This window comes from Phoenix dactylifera, chromosome 2, assembly GCF_051530095.1.
Source record: "Phoenix dactylifera cultivar Ajwa chromosome 2, Ajwa_hap1_PhDact_Kaust_v1.1, whole genome shotgun sequence".
In the NCBI taxonomy this organism is placed as follows: domain Eukaryota; kingdom Viridiplantae; phylum Streptophyta; class Magnoliopsida; order Arecales; family Arecaceae; genus Phoenix; species Phoenix dactylifera.
In genome coordinates, this window is record NC_143191.1 from 6,564,087 (window position 1) to 6,584,118 (window position 20,032).

General features: G+C 38.4%; 1 long non-coding RNA gene across 1 annotated transcript; it reads right to left on the reverse strand.

Annotated features, from left to right (window-relative positions):
- Window positions 1-7,378: 7,378 nt before the first annotated feature.
- LOC149768197 (uncharacterized) lies at window positions 7,379-16,989 on the reverse strand. Its single transcript, XR_016399109.1, has 5 exons — window positions 16,454-16,989; window positions 10,213-10,333; window positions 8,207-8,410; window positions 7,844-8,087; window positions 7,379-7,518 (listed from the first exon to the last, which is right to left on the reverse strand). It is a non-coding gene; the product is annotated as an uncharacterized LOC149768197 (long non-coding RNA).
- Window positions 16,990-20,032: the final 3,043 nt, after the last annotated feature.

Sequence of the window (20,032 nt, forward strand, 5' to 3'; positions counted from 1 at the left end):
CCCTCTCCATCTTTTCTATTTATTTTTCCTTCTATATCATTTTTTTTTGTTTTAAAAGGATCCTTCTCGATCGATCTTGGAGATAAACTTCTATTGTTTGATCTCAGTACTTCTTTTATGATATTTTTGCAATTGAAGATTGGCCAGATGTATAAAAACCTATGACTGTTCTAGCAAGCGATAAGCTTCAAATAGTCGAGTCACCTCCTCGATGACATAAGAACTGAATATTTTTTAATTTCATGTACCTGATCTTTGGCTAGGCTAACAACTCTCTAGGTGGGGGCTCAATATGCCTGACGGGTTGCCATTGGGAAACCATAGGCACTACGTCAAGATACTCATGCTTGGGGGGTCGGTCCGTTGATCGAAGGTACCGATGCACAGCTAGACTCGTGAAATAGACTTGCAGGGAAGCAAAATTATGGTGAACTCGTGTGTTTCTACTTACTATTTTTGGAGTTATTGTTGGTAGTAAAGCTTTTGTCAATGGAGTTTATACTAGTAGAGCTTCGCAGTAGCTGCAGATTCTCATGTCAAACCTTCCAACAGTTCGATAGGAGCTTGCATTCGCTGCATCAATGGATGTGCTTGCGTACTCTTGCGGGAGGTGGGACTAATCTAATTTCGTTCTTGCCTGAGCTAAGAGAAATCAATGAATTGTCTCTTGCACGAGGACTTTAGAGCTATCTCTAGGGGTCAACCGACTGACCGAGTTAGGCTGGGCGTCCATGTCACAGAGCTTTCGCTAGCCAAGAATCCCATTTTTGATCGAATCGGAGCGGATTCAATTTATTAGCAAATGAAAATTATAATAATAAATAAATATAATATAATAATATAGTAACATAGTATTAACATAATATTAGTATAGTATAATATAATATAATATATTTATTATTAGTTAATAATTATAATTCAATTATAATCATTATTATATATTGATAAATTATTACATTATATAATATTATTATACTTTATGAATGTGGTATTATTATTTGAGTATGAAATTATAATAGTATTATATTATAGTAATACTTTTATATTAATATAATATAGTTCAAAGTATTATAATCTTTAATTAAGGACTCATTTAGTTTGCAGAAAGAATTTTTTGTTATTAGAATATTTTTCTAAGAAGCTGATTCCTGCGAACATGATATCTAAAAAAATGATTTTGGCATGTTTGGTTGACAATAGAAAGTGGTACATTTCAGAGTGGCTTATGTTTGGTTGAGCATCTACTTTCTTGTAAAGGTTGTGTGAAATATTTTTTATGCCCTTAATGAAGAAAAAGACCTTATTCATAAATTTTGATAGCTTAAGAATAGTTTTTTTTTAAAAAAATCTCAATTCCCAACAGGAGGAAAAGTAGCTTTTCCATATTCCTCATAGATTTTATATTCTCATAAAATATGAGAATCTTTTTTTCAGGAGAAAGCTACTTTTTCATATTTTTTCTTTGAAAACTCCACCCAAACAAGTAGTTTTTCTTCTACCTTCTTCTTTCCCTACGAACCAAATAAATCCTTGCCTATTATATTTTGATCCAAATATTATAATGAATAATGTAATAACTATAAAGTTCAAGGATATTTTGGTCATAGAAAGTGCTTTTAGAAAGAAGCTCCAAATTAGAGCTTTTGCCAGGTAAAGATTTTTTAACTCTAAAAAGATCAGAAAATTGTTTCGAGTCTTTTACCAAATATGCATATATATATATATATATATATATATATATATATATATATATATATATATATATATATATATATATATATATATATATATATATATATATATATGCTGAAAGTACTTTTTGGGTTTTCCGTCAAAAGCAATTCCAAAGGACTCTTGCTTAGAATTTCTCAATTTTGTGTTAAAATGACACCTTCTAAGCCACCTAAATTGCCTAGTTGATCAACTAAAATGCACGATAGTCCAAGGTGACAATCCATGATTTTGCCCATCAACCCAACTTGCAACCATCAGTGTACGACCGTCATTGGACCTATTAGATTGGCTTCTAATTTTTTCTTTTCCAAAGTGTGGTTTTAGTGGTGGGATGGATAAAATGACAAACATAACCTTTCATCCTATACAGTGGTTAAAAAGCTTTATTTTTTTTTTTTGGGTTTTTTTGCATGAATACCCTCCTAAACATCGGATTTTACATGAATATCCTTCCAAAATTGATATTTATATGTATACCTCGTAAAACACTTGTTTTGCCATTTTACCATTTTTTATTTTTGTTTTTTGCATATGTACACATGCTATCTAATGACGTTAAAAAATTAACGGCTTCAAATTAAAATGACTAAAATACCCTTAATGGATAGACATGCAATTAGATCGCGATCCCGATAGCAGAAAAACAAGACAAGGATAATAACGTAATTTTAAAATTTTATTTTATTTTTAATTAATAAAAATCTGATTTTTCTTAACACCATTAGAACAACCATTATATTACGGGCATTTGTACAATAACAGAGTTTTATAAGGATATACATGCAAATATCAATTTTGGAAGGATATTCATGCAAAATTTGATATTTCGAAGGGTATCATGCAAAAAACTTTTTTTTTTTTCAGACTAGGAGTCTAAGCAACTGCTCTGCCGTGAAATTTTAAAAAATTGACTTATTTAGTAATATTGTGGATCCTCTTATATTTACCAAAAAAAAAATACTGAAGAAGGCTGTAAATCCCGAATTTGGTTAGTCCCAAAATGCCAACTTTTCCCTTTTAAAGCCATTTTTGGGGCATTTTAGAGACAACTTTTTTCTTATAATGAAAATTTTAACATGTTTGCTCGAGAGAGTTAGATATCCGTCAGTTTGGTTAGGAGAGTCTCATTTGCAATCTAATTTAAAAGAAAAAATAGAAATGTTCAAAATCCTCGAAATCCAAACTCTTAAAAGAATGCAAATCTCATCCCATCATTAAAAAAAGAAATTAATTTTCAAATATATCTATATAATTAATTAATTTTCCAAAAATCCCATCCTGGACGTGGCTTGTTTGGTTGGGTTAGGATGTGATCAGTTGATGCCTTGGAGCTGTGTACGAGACAAGATGAAACAAGTCGCTTAGTAGCACAGACATTTTATATAAAAGGAAATAAAAAGGAAAAAAGCTCCCCAAGATCTAAAGACCCTAGCACAAACATTTTATATAAAAGAAGCCACCCATCAAATGGAAAACCTTGCTATGCTCCTCATGTGCGTAATACAAACATTACATAGAATTTTTTTGGTGGAAAAAATAATGTAGAAGTCGAACAACTATTGTTTTAGGAGAATATAATTATCGGTTAATGCATTGCGCACGCATAGAGATTCCAAACCATGCCAAGTTTGGAAGCTCTCGTCATACATTGGAATTATATCAAAGTTATGAGTGGATGACTTTGACTGCCTTTCAGAAATAAAAATTAAGTTTTTGTAGTTTGGTCCAGTCAGCAAAAACAAGAAATTTAGCGTGGAAGCAGAAATATGAGCATGTCAAGGCCTAAATTTGATCCAAGGAGAACCTAAACCCTGCCAATTGTGCAATAAAAAAAAAACGGATATTCATCATCATCATCAGCGACAAGTCCCAAAATAGATAATCACTCCACCAACCAAATAACCAGTTAAGCTTAGAGTCTGCATCTGATTAGATGAATCACTACCCAGCAACCACTTCCAATCCTTTCATTCAAGGAAAAAAGGAAATACTTTCAATGATCTAATGCAACAATCAAGAATTGACACAAAAACTGATTTCCCTGGAAACCACACAAGTACAAGAGAAGGATGTCAGTAACCAACAATAACCTATTTGGATGTAACTGATTGCTTGATAGGGTTTGAATATCCTCATCGCTCTTTGCTCGATCGAGGGGATGAAAAGGAAGTGAATTTGAATGTGAATAAGAAAGCGACAAAGGCAAGGAGGGAGGGCGTGCCTCAAATGGTGGGAGTCCAAGGGTTGCTGGTGATGGTGGTGGTAGAGACAGTGATCGAGTGATAGCGGATGGTGGCCGGTGGGCAGTGATGGAACACTGGTTGAGGTGGTGGTAGAGATAAAAGGGGAAAAACACAAGAGAGAGTAAGGGGGCTGGGGTTTTAGACTCTTTTAAGTCCATATAAAAATATTTAACAAGGTGAATCTCAACTTAATAAGAAGACTGTTGAGGGAGCTTTTGTTAACTATTTTTCACCGTGTAAAATGGACCTGTTGGGATAAAATTAGCTAAAAGGTCCTCATCGTATTCTCGATTCTATTTAAGTTCAGTTACTCGCCTGGTATGGGCAAAAAAAAAAAAAGATCTAGTATCGGCAAGTAGGTTGACGGAACTAGTTTTTTAATAAAAGTGAACCAGCCCCAGCAAGCGAACCGCACCCGGCATTAGTCCGTTAATAAAACCTCTTTCTTCCGGTATATCATGAACCGGACATAAATATCCTCTCCTTGACGCTCGAGCGAATGTTTTTTCTGACCCTTCCAGTCCTTCCTCAGGTACGCTCTCGCTTCATTTCTGGTCCATAAAAGCAAACACCTTTCCATTCCCATCCCCTCCCCCGCGTCCAACCATGGCGCTCTCCCTCTCCGTTCTCTCCTTCGCCCCCTCCAAGCCATCGCTCGGGGGATTCGGCCCCATTCTCTCCCGCTGCCGCCGCCTCCGCCCCTCCTCCCTCGACCACCGCCTCCCCGCCGACCCTTTCCTCTCGCTCCGCCACTCCAAGAAGAGGAAGAGCCCGAGGAGAAACGCGGACTGCTCGGCTGGCGCCGTTGGTGGGTTCGCGAACGTTCTCACGGCGTCGGCGGACTATTACTCGACTCTTGGAGTTCCCCGGTCAGCTAACAACAAGGAGATCAGGGCTGCCTACCGAAGATTAGCTCGCCAGGTACTCGTTGCCGGTGTTCTCGAACCCTTCTTGGCTTTGATATCTTTTTCTTCCGCCTCCAATCAAGAAATTATATTGAAACTTGGTCGGCGTTAGTTCGTAATATTTCAGAGATTTTGGTAGCTTTTAATTGGTTGGTCATAGAGAAGGCATGAAATGAAACCTAAATTTTGCTCAGATTGTACTAGATCAGTTGTTTCTGCCTATTAAGATCAAAACGATAAATACAACAACCTAGAAGGGGCAAAACTATAAAAACAAACAGATATAGTCCATAAGGAAATCGTGCTCTGGTAAAATGTCTTGCATTAGTTAGGAAAAACACAATTTTGACAATGTTTAGATCATCAGACTTACCTTAGAATGCCTTGTAATCACTTTGCCTCCAAAAAGGCACAACATGACAGACGGAAGTCTACCCAACCTTTAGGTGTATTCCTTCAAATTATTAATTGCATCTCTGGCAGATGCCATCTTGTTATCGGAAATGACTTTGATCTTGACATCAAAGATCTCAACCAAAGTAAAACTGCTGGCAAAGGCGCACTGCAGGTCCCTTTTCAGCTTAGTGAATAAAGGTCTTCTTGTTTTGGGAGAAGTGAAGAAAAAGGATAGAAGGGAAGAAGAAAATTATGAAGCTGTTGTATTAAATCTTTATGGGATCATCATTTTAGAGATCAATCACAAAAAGAGAAACATCCAAGATATAATTTTTATTGCTTAGGAACTTTTGCCATTTTTAAAAAATATACCCAATGTTATCTTTGTTGACATGTACAGCTGGAAAACTTGGATGAGTACCCAATTGCTCATATACTAGAGACAATAAAGGGGTACTGACAAGTGCAAGATAGACTTAAGTGGTAAAACTTAGTCAGCAATAAATGTCCAGTGTATTCTTTCTTTTACTAGTTTAGAATGTAAGATTGAAGTTGTAATTTTATTTCTGGGACATCTTTGCTATTAGCTACAGGGTATTGACACAAATGCCTCAGCATGGATCGAAGACTGCTTAAGGCTGCGAGGCTTGTGTAAGCTCCCACTAGAAATTGTACCTGATGTGCCTTTATACTGCAAAGCCTTTACAACTACACACCCTCATCCAGTAAACACATTCCAGTAACTCTCTCTCAAGTTACTATTTTTAAATGAGATCAAAAGAAGTATGTTAAGCAAAAGTGGGTTTGTATTCATTAACTCAGTTAAATTAAACAAAACAGACATAATAAAAGGACCTAAATTATGTACAACTCATTGCTGGTGGTATCACAACCATCCATCTAATAGCCCCTCCTTGTATCCATCTAATAGCCCCTCCTCTTAAATCAATCATGCGTAACAGGCCTTAAGTATAAATTTAACTTCATGTGTGAATTGATGAAGAATGTACCAAGTAGAGTTAGTGTGGTGGATGGAGTAGCGTACTATTCTTGGCGTGTGATCATACTATGTCAGTGAGACCACAGAAAATCTTGTCAAAGTGCTGAAAGTGGTTATGCTTTTGGGTTGTTTGAGCAATAATGATGGTGTCATGCACATGTGAGAATAGGATATATGGATATTAAGGTAATTGTAGGAAGATTTTTGTTCTTTTTCTTGTTTCAATTAGTATATCAGCATGTAAAGTTTTATTAGAATCTGAACTTGTGGATTTAAGATCCTTATCCATATCGAAATTTGCAAGAATAACAAGACACTGAAGCAAAAATTTAAATCCGCATTCGTGTCTGGATGTTTTTATAGCTCTAAAATATGGCTCTATTACAAAGAAAAGTAGGCCATTGATGGGGATGACTTGGTAATGTCTTTTAAGAATCAGGGGAATCCTGTGTAAGTAAGTAATGTTACCATGGATTCAAGTTGAAGTAATAATGGATGTTTTAACGAAAGCCTCTATGATAAAGGATACAAACTAGATAGGAGGCAATCATGGTAGTTCACTATGCATTCAACAATATTGGCAATTCATGCCTCTTTTTAATGGAATTTGATTTTCAAATAATTATGTGCTTAATTACTGTTCAGTCATACTTGGGCTAACTGAGTCCAAACCTTGTGCTGCCTGCTTTATGAAGTAGTCAATATGAAGTTTCTAGAACATGTCTAGCTTTAAAGTCCTACTTATTTAAATTCATCTACTCCTGTCGTTATATGAGATGTCTAACCAAAAACTCCAGATTTAAACTTGATAACCTTAATTGACAAAAAAAAAAAAAACTTGATAACTTTAATTGACAAGCACATCTCTCAAAGTAGGAACCAATTAATTGAAATGATATGCTGGTACACAAATATGACTCAAGATCAGCACATGCAATGCATGAGTGATGTAAGAGGAAGCCATATGATGGACGGACATAATCTATGGATCAGTGAAATGTTCACAATTAGACTTACTTGTGTTGAACTTTTTTATTGACATGGACTAATACCCCCACGCTCCAACTTTTGGTTGATATACTTCTCTTTGTTTGCTTTACAGAACATGGAAAGATAAGACAGACAGGTCTATGAACAAAGATGGTGGAATTATAACAGCGAGAAAGGCCTCACGCCAAAGTCCAGCCATGTTGATAGGACAGTCACAATCAACCATGCTGCCTCTGCTGTGATTCTTCCCCTAACAGCATTTTAGTAAGACAAAAGAAACAAGGTAGCGCTTGCTTTATATGAAATACACATATTTATAAATTCCCAAACTGAAGCATTTGCTTTATTGACATTAGATATAAGCTAAGTGTAGCTCTTCATATGTGTGAAAACAACACAAGAAATTATACGATGAAAACGAAATTGTTTAAATATAGATGAAATAATCACATGTTGATTCATATTTTGAAAGGATTTAAAACAATTATTATATAATTAATGATAATGCTAGAAAAATATGGTGCCACTTTAACTCTAACTTGTCCTTTAAACAATATTTCAGCTGAAAAAATTACCCGTTCTGAATGATAAAGCAGTCACGGCACCACTTGTAGAATGGGTGAATGAAATTAACTATTCATCATAACGCAGGTTGTGAATGTGAATCGTTCCATCAGAACAGCCAACTGCAATTACATCCAATGCAGGCGATGCAACACAGCAACAAGCAGATGAATTCCAGCCTGTGAATTCATAAAGTTTTTTCTTGGTGCTGATGTTCCATAATTGCAATGGACCTTCTTGGCTACCAATAATGACCTGTTCCAATTATAATCTTCAGTTCCTTATGAAGCAAGTATTTGTAATAAGAGTCAAAAGTCAAAATTCCGTGATGGCATTGCATGTACATCAGGAATTAAAACTGAGGCTGCAGTTACCTTGTTTAAGTAAGTATCTGGATGCATTATACAGCTTGGAGTGAATATGGCTTCTAACTGAATATGTCCAATTGGTTCAAGGTTCAGTTTCACTCCTTTAAATGCCCACATAAATACATTACCTTTAATATCAAGGCTTAGAATATGGTCTCCAAACAAAAGTAATGTATTAACTTTTTCTTCATGCCTGCTCCATGTGGCTACCTAATTTAAAAAGTGAAATACCAGTAAAGTGACCATGGCAAAAATTGGAACGGAAAACTAATTGGGCAATGGCATAACATTTGGAGGAGGTAACAGAAAACCAAGAAAGATAGAGTAAGAAATTAGCACATCATAGCATGCTTTAGGAGTTGCATAAATTAAGGATAAAATAATGGAGAACCAATTGAGATGGTATGGGCATGTACATTGAAGAACTAAGGGAGCTCTAGTAATGAGAGGTATCACCAATCTTTATTGAGGATGTAGGAAAAGGAGGATAATACCTAAGATTCCATGGATGGAAGTTATGAGGGATGGTATTAAAAAACTTAAAATAACATCATAGTCAACCATAAAGATTATGCCAGGTGGATGAAGATAGATAAAGCTAAAGCAAAGCCACATAGGGGCAAGGCTTGATGATGATGATTATGGATTTGGAAGGACATGCATGCACAAGGGATGGGGGGTATACTTAACAAGAAAATACTAAATTCAGTCAGTCCAGGAGGACGGTAATAGATTTTCCATAGTGATCTAGTTTGAATGGCAATTCCCTGCCTATAGTTTCCAAAGTAGCATATTTTGTGATAAATTGTTGCTATATAGAAGATTTATCTCGTGAGAGAATCAAAATGTCTATTTTCCTAAAAAATGCAGCAAAATTGAAAAATGTAAAGAATTAAGAAAGGAAAAAAAAAGTAATAAGCCATACAATGGAAGTTGCTTATAACTCATTTTACAGCGAGAATCAAAATGTCTATTTTCCTAAAAAATGCAGCAAAATTGAAAAATGTAAAGAATTAAGAAAGGAAAAAAAAAAGTAATAAGCCATACAATGGAAGTTGCCTATAACTCATTTTACAGCATTTTTGGTCCATAAATGAGAATTTTGATATGTTAAGAAGAATAAATATACTCTGCAAAATAAAAAAACTGAAATGTGGCTAACCAAGACTTCTGTTAAGCCTATAATGAAACTGCATGTTGAACTAAAAGAATGACACAATACTAAAACATGTAAGCCAGTAGAACATTCTTTGCTGATATTCCTGTCTCCTGAACGACAAAAGATGACAACCATCTATGGTTTTTACTACAAACTCGATGGAAAGTGATATTTCAGAAGTCTGTCATGCTTTTCTCTTTGACCTTTTTTGTGTGGGGTGTGTGCATGCATGCTCTGGGGCAAAGCATTAGTAACCAAAATAGAAGGTACGTAGCACATTTTTTGATCCAAATGCACTCTGTTGTAGTAAAATGTTAACACAGAATACTAATAGCTTTCGGACATTGTCGGACATTAGTATAAAGTAAATAAAATAAGCAATAGGATATTCTTTTAAAAAAGGTAAAAATGTGCAACCACATATAATTCATAAGATACTGTACTAAAGCACGTATTATGATGCTTCATTAAAAAAAATTCATTACTTCTTTATATTTATTCTCCAATGCCTAACTGTCATGATCTCTTTTAAACACTATTTTGGTATCTGATGTCTTTATTGCTTTTCATATTAACTTTCTATTTCCAATGATTCGAAAAAAAAAACCTAGACATTTCATTTTGATAGCTTCCTGTTTATCTAAGCACTAAATCTTTTACAACACTCACCAGTGCTTTGGAACAAAACTTGTTGACCAGAGCATATGAACCTTCAACCAGTATGGGTATCTTCATATATTGATGAAGGATAAAAGTACTTCTATAAAGGTCTACATACATTCTATACTAGCATTGATGGAGCAAGTAGCATAATTAATAAAATATATTTTATATAACTGGAACTACAAAATACTTCAAATCATGGCAAAAGGTGATTCTCTGCTATGTATAAACTCCAATTTCAGTTCCGAAAGCAGCAATTGTGTAATCCTTGTGGGATGCAAGAGCTCGGATGTTCTTCGGCAATTGGGGTCCTGGAAGATATTTTATGCACATGGTTAAGAAAAAAGAACCGGAGAAGTGTATTAGAAATAGGATGAAATAAGGACGAATTTGACAAATTAACAAACTGGCAGGGCATGTAACCAACATCCAGATCAATTGAATTTTGGTTTGTTTTCAAGATATGTTGATCAAGCTCTAAAGTTTGTCTCAATGTGATGCATAGGTTAGAAACCTCCAAAAACACTGGAATTTTTGTTTCTATTTACGATCAGCAGTGTGGACTTTCACTTTGAAAAGGCTGTTATTGAATTTTCATTGACATTATTTGGGGCCAAATAAAAAAAATAATACATGATAAGGCAACTAAGTCATTGTACTTTCATATTTATTTAGTGAATTAAATTAAATGTGTAAGTTCATTAAATCGGAAATAAATGATCTTTATTGAGGGCAGAGGGGAGAACTCCTGCAGATTGTAGCTTCATCTCAAGATTTATTTTGTACCAGACTGGATCACCCAAGAAACATATGAAACACTGTTTACCAGCGATAATGTTAGATTCCAAGCGATTGCAATTAGGTGACATTCAGTCCATAAGACCATATGCAAATGGTTCAGGCCGTCAAGTAGTCAAGTATCTCAAGCAGGAAAAAAAATTGGTTCCCAATCCGCTGTAGCATGGCTCATCATATGTTGAAAGCATTATATTACAAAGTCTTCTATCAAGATATCAAATAATGGTTTGCCAAAGGGGAAAAAACTGCCCTTGTTGATGGTTTCTGGAAAGATGCTATTATTCGATTGGAAACGATTATAAACATGTGTAATCCACCTCTGCAAGTAATCTTCACTTTGAAATTTCACCCTTCAGTAAGTGTTGATACAAGAAACATGAAAATGGGTCAAGATGGCACTTCACATATTAAAGCTAGGGGTTGAAGTTCCTGCCAAATCTGAAGTGCTTTGGACATTAATGAGTCAAGAATTGCATGAGTTTGGCAACTCTAAGAAATGCATCCAGCTTCGTTTGAAACCAACCAAAACTCACTAAAACTGATCATGCATGCTAATTTAATGAAATGAGGCATCTGATGTCATTTTTGGGCCATTCTTCACTTCAAGTAATTTTAGGTCCTTGATGTCATCATACATAATCTCCTCGGTTGTTTAAGCTTAAAGAATCGTCCTTCCTGAAGGGTGATGACTCTAACCTTCAAAAATCAATTTCTCAAAATTAGATTTAAAATTTACATGTTAAAAAAATATGCATATCCATTTCCAAAAGTTCTTCATAAATGTACGGCTTCTAGATATTAGAGATTTTTTGCGGTTTTTGCGAGAATTTTTAGAGGGGAAGAAGAGAATAGGGGGAATGGTGGATTAAAGGGTCTGAACTCTAATTGAGCTCAAATTTAATAGAATTGTCATCTATTAAGCTATCATCAAAGGCACAAGCATGCAGCATTACGCTATGAAATTATGAGATTTTTTTTCCGGTTTGGGGCGGTGATGGGGTAAAATTGGCCTAAGACCAGTAAATAAATAGTAAGCTAAGTGTCCCGAACAATAAAATATAATATAAAATAATATATGATGGTCTTTGTTATTTATTTTTAAGTTCTTTTCATTATTTATTGAGCATCACTATCATAACTAGAGCCAAAGTCGCTGATTCTACGACTCATGAGACCCAGCAAAAAAGTTAAAAGCACAACCTAGCTAGTTTCCAAACCTTGGTGGAGCTTTTAACTATGGACAAAAAAGTGCTTTCTAATATTATAAATGTACTTTCTCCCATGTTATGAATGAAAATCTATCTTTTTATCCTATTGCTAGAAGTTGAAAGGCATAGACTTGAATCAAAATGAATAACAAAAAATATATTTCATCAGCACTGTTTATATGGATAAGGAGGACTTTCATAGCAGTAGTACAGATATGTTGACAGAGAATATGAACATTCAATAAGCATAAAAGGATTACATTTTAGATGTCCACATGAAGAACCAACAGAAGAGAAAAGAACATTAATTATGCAAATATAAAAATAATCAAAAAAATTTACCAACAAGCACTAATGTCAACTTAGCACACTGCAAAAAAAAAAAGAAGAAAGGAAAAGAAAAGAAAAGGAAACAATTATTCAGCTTCTACATAATGAAAAACAAAAACTCACCATGCAATTTAATTTGCGCTTATAAGAGACCTACGCATATTTTATGTAGGTTAAACAGTAAAAGGAGCATCTACTTGTCCTAATCCCTAAAATCATGCTAAAAATTCATATGCCTATCTAATGATGGAAGTGTAAGGCTTGAATATATCTTTTGATTGAACAAATATGAACGAAGACAGTAGGTTTTGATGCTCTAATTCATGACCGGTGGCTAGACCTATCTTCAAAGGGCTTATGGTTGGTTCGGAAAGTGAGAGGCCATAGATAAAAATGTGAAGTATGGAATAGAAAGTTTGCCGGTATTATTTGAGTCGATGAAACATCTGCTTGACTCCATTACTTGGTTAGATAATAAGGAGGAGAAAATGTGAGGATCCAGACTGAGCCAATCGAGGTCAGCCTCGGAAAGGATGAGTAGGGAGAGAGAAAAGACTCCAATTCTAACTTGGACTTCCCCACCTTCTCATGAATCCACCGTTGGATCATCCACAGGTCGCTTCAAGATTTATGCAAGCAATGAATGATGGAGTACGGAGCTCTTTGAGATCTGTGCCATGGGTGATCCAATGGTGGATATGCATGAAGAAAGGTGAATCCTTCTTTCGCACAAAAGATACAATCTCGATCCCTCTCATTTTCTTTTTCTTTCCATATAGATTGCCTTCATGCTCTCTATGTCTCTCCCACCCCTTTGCACTCTCTTCCTCCTCTCTTTCAATCCTCTTTTTCTTTATTCCTTTGAATATCAAAGCACCAGGACCCCCATCTCCGCTCTCTTCTTCTTTTGGGTAAGCTCCACTACACCTCTTTTTCTCTCTCTTCCTCTTTCTTTTCCTCACACTATTCCAACCATATGCCTCTTCTTTCTTCCTCCTCCTCCTCCTATCTCTCTTCAATGCTCTTTCTTTATCGATTACCCTATCACTGGCAATAAGTCAGTCCAAGGATGAATATAATTTAATATAATTAATATGAATTCTTGAAATAAACATGTGGATGAAAGCTTTAGATTAGATATATTATTATGAATTGCTAGTCACGGGCTAGAGCATGAGTGGATAGACTTACTATGGGCCGGAACGTGGTGCTATTGATTGCCTCGTCACAAATAGAAAATGTGACTATGGTTAGTCTAAAGCTAAAAAAAAAATTAAATATGCATATGAACCTGTTTGGTGAATGTGGACTCTAGGCTAATCGCGTTATTATCGGTTGCCCTATGACAATCTAGAAATATAGCATTATCGATTGCGTTGTCATAGCGGAAAATGTAACACTACTAATTTTCCCATCACGAGCAAGAAACATGACGGAGGTTAGCCCAAAGCCGAAAGATAACCATTATTAGATCCCGCTTATGCTGATTAAAAAATTGATAAATAAGTTGTAATATCTGGGCCCAATACTAACTAGGCCCAGTATTTTTGAGGCTCAATATAAGAGTATTTGGGCTAGGTCACTAAATGGGCCAAATTTGGGCCCATGGTTAGCAGCCCATTTGAGGGCTGCCACCTCATGCTTAGGGCTGGAAGTGGGCCGGGTCGGGCCGGGCCACACCCCTACCCAAGCCCGGCCCAAAATTTTTTTCCAGGCTTCGGGCCGGGCCGAGGCCCGAACAATTTTACAGGAACGAGGCCCGAGCCTGGCCCGAGCCTGGCCCGAGCCCGGCCCGAGCCCATTTGGGCCAGCCCGTTTGGGCTTTTCTTTCATTTGACCTCTGAAGGGCTTTTTGAACCTTGTGTCATTTATTTTTCTCACAAGACTTTTAGTTCAGTAATAAGGGACCCCTTAAGGTTTATCTGAGTACATTTACTAAAATTCTCTCTGATTTAGTATCTGGAAGTTCTTTGCTTTGATGAGTTTACTTCGAATGTCATGCCCTTCTATTTCATATCCTTTATCATCTCAGCAACTTTTTTTTTTTCAGTCCAATACATTTTTTCCCTGTCGCGTTGGTTAGATAGCTTATTGAATGGTTAATACATGCATCAAGTTATATGGTGCATCCCCTGGTTCTTGCCATAGCTTATATTGCTCTTAGACAGTTAATGTTTCTTCTTATTATTAGTCTACAGCTGCTGTCATTTCCATTTCTAACTAGCAACTTCTTGTGGTTGCAAGGTTTCATTGTTTTGTTGAACCTCGTTGTAACAGGAACTCCACCTGAAAATGAAGGGAGGAAAGGGAAAAGGGGCAACAAAGAAGGAAACTAAGGAAGTACTGAAGCTAGCTGATGACAGGTTACTTGAGCTTTTTTAATGCTGCATCCAGTCAACCTTTGCGATGAAATTGCTAACTTCATCCTATCTGCTGTTGTAGCTTACAATACTTTCTATTTGTGATGATGGCTTATGATCCATCTTATTTGCTGAGTAAACTGATTGAGCCTATGGAGCATGGAAACACTGAGTTTAAGTGCAGATGCACACACGAGGTTCTAGGCACATTTGCAGCAAGGCTGGGGCACACAAGTGGTCATTTTGTAATTATATGAGTATTTCCTATGAGTGAAACAAATATATGTTATGACGGAAGGTCCTTCTTCTGCACATTCAACATTAAGGATTTTACTGTAGCCAAGATCCCTTTGCAGAAGAGAGGTTTTCAGCATGCTATGTTGTTCTAGAAATATATTTGAAGTTTCTTTATTTCAGGAAGGTTGGGAAACGCAAGGTTGCTATTAAGACAGATAAGAGTAGCAAAAGACAGGCCAAGAAGGAAAAAAAGGCCCAAAAAGATCCTAACAAACCGTTTGGGCCAGCCCGTTTGGGCCGTGATTTTATTTCGGTTCGGGCTGGCATTGGGCTCGGGCTTGGTCCGGGCCCGGGCCGGGCCAATGGAAAACCCGAGCCCGGCCCGAAATAAAATTGGGCTTAAGTTTGCAGCCCGAGCCCGGCCCGAAATTCATTGGGTCTAGCCCATAGCCCGGCCCGCAAGCGGCCCGACCCGATGGGCTTCGGGCCGGCCCGAGCCCACTTCCAGCCCTACTCATGCTACAGATTGAGGTGACGGCTCCAGCTGGCTAGTAGGGAGAAGACCAGCTGTTGGGCCCTCGTTCATGAAGAAAGGAAGGGTTGCCACCTCATGCTTCAAGTAGGTATGACGGGCCCCAGCTGGCTAGGAGAAAAGGTCAACTGTTGGCCTCCCATTCACTGAGGAAGGAGAGGGTGCCACCTCTCCTAAGGACACTGTTTAAGGGAGGTTATTTAAACCTCCCATTTTAAACATTGATTACTGTACCCTCTCTTTTCTCTCAGCACCTCTGAAATTCTGAACCAAAGGAGCTGAACCCCTAGAGCCTGGAGCTAAAGGAACTGAACCCCTGGATCCCTGAGGAGTTGGAGGAGGGATTGCTGATCACTACAGCCATCCGGAAACAAGGTAAGAATTTGTTCTTTATGTTAAATTAGTAGGAGAGAAGGATTGTTGGCCTTTGCAGCCAACTAAAACAAGGTAAAAACCTTGTTCACTTAGTTACTTGGTTTAACCGAAGAAGGGGAGTTCCTCTGTGGAATGCTTCTCCCCTCTGTTTCACTATTGAAACAGAGGGAAGAAATTCAGACACAGAGGAGATGGAGAGGAGAGAGAGGAGAAGGGAGAAATGGCCGACGGGTTCCACCTCGAACCAGGCCGCGCACAAGGGCAGGCCGTGGGCCGGCCCGAGTACAACCCAAGGTCGGCCCAGGTTCAGTGATCCATCTGGGCCGAGCCCAACCAGGGTCGGCCCAGGTTCAGTGACCCAGCCGGGCCGAGCCTAACTGGGCTTGGCCTACAGGCACCTAGGGCACCGCAGGCTCGGCCGTGGTTGCCCTAGGGCACCAGATGCGGTCGCAGGGCCGCCAGGCCTTGGCCGAGCCCCACCTCTTCTCCGGTGAGGAGGTGGTGGCGCCACCACAGAAGGAGGAAGAGAAGGAAAAAGAAAATAAATAGAAAATAACTGATAAAAAAAGAGAAAAAGGGGGAGGAACTCACCGAACCTTGAGCTTCATCCTCGGATGGTGTGGTCCTCCTCCGCCGTGATCGAAGCAGGTGAGGGAGGTCTCCGGAGACTAAACCTTCCTCTGGCATCACTTCGGAGGGGGTTTAGCCCCTCCCTCTCTCACTGCTTCCACCCTGAGGAGGTTCACCCCTCAGCCGTAGTCGTTGGAGAGGCTGCAGGCCGAGGGAGAGTCGGCCTCCTCAAGGGGGGCCGAGGGCGACAGTCCCACCTCGGGGACCCCATTCAACTCCTTCGGCATCACCTCAGAGGAGGTCCAAGGCCCCTGACCCTGTTTTCTTGCCGCTCCGAGGTGGGAGACGTCTCTCGGCGGAAGCCGAGAGGCTCACCCCCCAGCGGCACGGCGAGAGGAAAACAAGGGAGGTTGGGGGGGGGGAAGCAAGAGAGAGGAAGGAGGGAGCATGGGAGAAGGCCAGAGGTTTTGGCCGGAGGTGGAAGAAGGGTTAGGGTTTTTCGGTGGGGACGAAGGAGAAAGAGAGAGAGACAGAGAGAGGAGATGAGAGACAGAGGCGGAAGCCTCTAGAGAAAATTGAGAAGGACCCTTAATGGGTCCGTCCTAACGGATCAGATCTGGATTCGGGTCCGAACCTGCTAAGCCCAAATAAAAAAAAAGAAAAATAGGTTTAGCCATATTTGACTAAACCCGAGCTCAATCAAATTGAGCTAATTCTGGACGAGCCCAAACGATAAATTGGGACAAATTCAAACCAAATTTAGCCCAAATTAAATTAGGTCCGAACCCAATTAAGCTGAGTTAGTTCCAGCGGACCCAATTGAATATGAATCAGGCTCAATTCAAGCCCAATTCAACTAATTTGAGACTAAATTGGCCTAGGATTGACCCTGACTTAAGTCCAAATGAGCTACATTGACCCTGGACCAAATTAGACTTGAGACTGAGCCTAATGACCCAATCAAAAGACCAAATTGACTAGAAAAGGCTAGACCCAATTATGAACCAGGCCCAATCCCTTAATTAAAAATCCAATTGACCTATGTGGGCCCAATCTGGTTTTGAACCGAGCCCAAAAGCTCCAAATTGGATAAGTTGGACTTAGGCTAGATCCTTGGATGGGATCCAAGTAAGTAAATTCATAGTATGATGAACCAAGAAATTATGTAATAAGGAATAATGTGATCCTTATGATATTGTTTTAGGTGGTTGAGGATTTGTCACCCGGATTTAAAGAATTGGAAAGCAAATTAAGTAACCTACCTTAATCTTATTACTTTATGAATCATGTATATATCAAGTTTTATAAAGATTTTAAAGTGTTATTTATGCATTTTGAATTATGTATGAGATGAATTATGATGTTATAAGTGCATTAAATATAGTATTTGTGGTATAAACATAAGATTAGTTGTTTAATGGCTATGAATGAGCTTTCACTCTACCTATGCGTACTATTTGTGAAAAGTACTACTTATAGGCTCTCAGATGCTATGGATGGCCCCCGCCAGTGGGTAAGAATAACTGAGCGTATGGCCCCTACCAGTGAGAAAGAATAACTGAGCATACGATCCTTGCAGTAGGAGTTAAGTACGGCTGTAGCTATAAATCTGAGAGTGTAGATTTTAAACCATGGCATATCGACATACAGTTTTACGATGCATTTATTAGGAAAAGATATGTTTTTACATGCACTGATTTATCGGCTCAGTATAAATATTTTATTATAAAGAAATTGTCAGTACATGTTAGCTTCTCAAACTCTGCTTAAAAATGTTTAGTATTATATTTGATCCAGTAAGATTATGCATGATTACTCACTGAGCCGTGTAGCTCATACAATTTATTTATATTTTTCTTTCAGATCATCGCTAGGGATAGCAGCAAGAGACTTTTGCATCAGGGTTTCTTTATTTTTGGATAAAACATACATTTTGTGTACATAAAATGTTATAGAAACTCTGTACTTTTGGTTACCCAGTAAGTTATACTGGAAATGTTATATATGAAAGTTGACCAGTTTGACTACCCTGTTATTCGTGTATGAGGCTTTATGCTATTGGGGGCGGTAATCTGCAATAGCACGACCGTGTCACGGATCCGGGTCAGGGTTGTGACATAAGTTATTTGAAATCATTGTTAAATAAAATGGTTAATTTGATGTTACATGAAATATCATAGAATCGTAATTTTGATATATGATACATATAGGTATTTTCCAGCTTATTTGAATTGTGTTGGATTGTTGGTATGTAATTTCGTGACAATAGTAAATATTTTGGTATTGATTATTTGTTACTGTTTATATTTAATTATTTGTAGAGGTGTATATCTGGAGATTCTTACTGTGCCGTTAGCTTATGCTATCTCATCTTTCTTTTCAAAGCCATATGATACTTAGTGCTGAGACACTACAAGAAATGTTGGTTTTGCCGACTAACTTTTTCCGACGCTAGGGAAAAGCGTCGGTAAAGTTTGGCTTAGCGCCAACCTTTGCCGACGCTTTGTATAAGCGTCGGAAAATACCAACAAACAACGACGCTTTAAAGCGTCACTACAAAAGAAAGAAGCAAAGCCGACTCTTCAATGCCAACGCTATGGAAAAGCGTCGGCAAATTTGGCCTCTATTGTACTTTTGCCGACGCTTATGATAAGCGTTGGCAATTTAAAGAATAAACGACGCTTTTAAGCGTCGTCATAGTCCATATTTCCAACTGACGATAGGAAGCGTGGGAATTGGTTATAGGGCGACGCTATTACGCGTCATTGTTCTTCCAGACCTACAACGACACTTATAAGCGTCGTCGAATGCCATCACACCACCCTAACCCAGCCACCGACCCCGATCGAGCCCTTATTTCTCCTCTCCGGCGCTGCTCGAGCTTCCGTGTTGCTCCTCTCCGGCGCTGCCCTAGGTTCCATCTTGCTCCTCTCCGGCGCTATCATCACTTCCGTCTTGCTCCTCTCCAGTGCCGGCCGTCCGACTCCAACCCCTTCTCCTCCTCCCTCCTCTCCGGCGCCGACCGACCGACCCCAACCGAGGTATTTTTCTCCTCCTTCCTCCGCTCCCTTCTTCTCGCTTTTTCTCCTCCTTCTCCGCCTCCTTCTGCAAAGCTTCCGTGTTGCCGAACGACCGACCCCAACACCCCTTGGGCCTTTGAGAGGAAACAAAGGGGAAGCTGGTGAAGCTAATTTTAGGGTTTTTTGGGCCACGGTAAGGGTATCGTTTGCTTTCACTTCGCTGCTCCCCGCATTCCCATACCCAATCTCACCACCCTTCTTCCTCCCTTCTTTCAATCTTCGTAGGGTTACAGTGGATCGATCCAGAGGCGTCACCAGTGGCTGGATTCCGAAGCTAATTACCACATCGGAGCTGTTGGGGTCAAATATCAGGTGCAAATTTCATAGATTTGATTTTTTGCTTTCGCGGGATTATGCCAAATATTACCACATCAGAGCTGTTGTTTTTTTATCAATTTTAATGCTTTCTCCTGTGCAAGAAAAAGCTATTAGACTGGTTTAGTGTTGACAATGGATTTTGTTCTAAATTTTCTTATAGAATTGGGTTTTGGTTTGCTGGTATTTCTCGTGCTTTATCCAG